Source organism: Dermacentor albipictus, chromosome 6, assembly GCF_038994185.2.
Source record: "Dermacentor albipictus isolate Rhodes 1998 colony chromosome 6, USDA_Dalb.pri_finalv2, whole genome shotgun sequence".
Taxonomy (NCBI): Eukaryota; Metazoa; Arthropoda; class Arachnida; order Ixodida; family Ixodidae; genus Dermacentor; species Dermacentor albipictus.
This window is the reverse complement of record NC_091826.1, coordinates 84,371,039-84,372,795: the sequence shown is the minus strand read 5'-3', so window position 1 is coordinate 84,372,795 and position 1,757 is coordinate 84,371,039. Positions and strand designations below refer to the sequence as shown.

The following is a 1,757-nucleotide window of genomic DNA, read 5'->3' as shown; positions in this document are numbered from 1 at the left end:
TCTGCCCTTGAACGCCCTATTTTTCCCCGTGCCGTCATGTTGCTGTCATGACATGTCGCTACTGACGATCTCTGATCGGATCAGTTGTAATCCTATGTGCTACTAAAACCTTCAGCTTGAGCCATCTCCTAGCATGCAGTATACAAAAATGAATATGTTTGCTGCCTATGAATGCGTCCTTTCAAAAAAAAAAAAAGGACGTGTTCCACAAGAAAGAAAGAAATATATTTACAATGAAGAATCTTTATTCACAGAAGAAGTAGCCATTCAGCCTTCCTTTTCACAACGGCAGAGGTGTCGTCTGCCCTGCCAGTCGCATATATTGCGAGATTGCACTCAATCTTGAATCATCCGTCGTTCATGTGCTTTTTAACACTGTTCCTTTTCCACAAGCAGCCATTACAACTACGCTTGCCTCTTCATCTGTACATTCCACTCTAGTCACCACCACCTTCGTTCTCTTTGGTACATGCCTGCAAGGTGCATAGGGATAGACAAATTAGGCGCTGTTTGAAAATAGTTTCTTCGCCGTATCTTATGATGCACACTGGTTTGATATCTGTAGAGTAGTAAGTAACGTATTTAGCTTATCATGGAAAAGTGGCATGCTCTAGTCTATTTCAATTTAGAGAAATCTTTAATGTGGAATTGCGTAAAATATTCCAGTGTTCAATTATCACTTGCCCCACGGGGAACAGCGGTGTTTAGATTTAAATGTTTAAAGGTAAAGGACGCGTATTCTCCGAGCAATGTATAAAACAAACAGTAAAATACTACTCGTAGAGGAAAAAATATCTTTAAATATATACTCAAAACAGTAGTGCTGAAAACATCCATTTCGCTAGGTTAAATTTCTGCAGAAGGAAATAGTTGAAGTTAGAGGAAGTCTTCGTACGACTTCACCTCGCAGTGTGAGAGATGCTTGCGCTGCGCTTAGCTGGTGAACGAATTGTTCCTCGCGTCTTTCACTCACCAAACACGGCATCGTAGAATTAACAGGAGGAACTTAACAGGCCCATCGCATTCAGCATTTACTGACCTTTAAAAGGGCCTTGCGAACGTGTCAGTCTCAAAACAGGAAAATGCGTACGTGTGGCAAAGGTAAGCATGCAATCCCTAGTCCACGATACGTTGCTCTTCGTCGGTTCTGTGGAGGAAAAAAATAGAACAATTCAAGTAGTGCTCTTAACAAAAGCACTTGCCTTGTGCAATGGTTGCATATATGATATACTGAAAGGTGACGACGTGAAAATAAAAACAATTCACAACTAGAATAGTACAAACCTATTCAGCGCTGCACCATTTAAGCAGAGGCGTTTTCAGTGGCTGAGATCAAATGGCTTGTGATGCAGCGGAATGAGGCTTGCTAGATTTCTTGCGATTCGGGCAGGGGGAATGCCTGAAAAGGGCTTCGACACGAACCTTCAGCATTGTCTGTTGATAGAGACACTAGCCACAGTGCCTCAAACGATTCAGCACTTCACGTTGCTTCTAGAGTTCGTTGCGGCAGGTTTCACAGGGAGTGCCGGCTTCGCTTCCGTAAGGCCTCTGTCTTTTTGAGGTTTGCCTGCGAGGTAAAAAAATATTGCATCAACTCAGGGTAGATTGCGGAGGACACTGGCAGGTCAAAGAGCGTCCTCGTGTGTAATAGAAGCAAAGCACTGGAGTGTTATCACGGCACAAAATTGATTCAAACACTTATTGTGTCTGTTTTCCCAGAATACTTCTCACCAGAATTTACGCCTAGGTTTCGGCAG

At 42.9% G+C, this 1,757-nt stretch overlaps 1 long non-coding RNA gene across 1 annotated transcript; it reads right to left on the bottom strand.

Moving 5' to 3' along the window:
- Window positions 1–227: 227 nt before the first annotated feature.
- On the bottom strand, window positions 228–1,473 carry LOC139046947 (uncharacterized). Its single transcript, XR_011506998.1, has 3 exons — window positions 1,285–1,473; window positions 1,040–1,147; window positions 228–473 (listed from the first exon to the last, which is right to left on the bottom strand). It is a non-coding gene; the product is annotated as an uncharacterized lncRNA (long non-coding RNA).
- Between the last annotated feature and the right edge of the window lie 284 nt (window positions 1,474–1,757).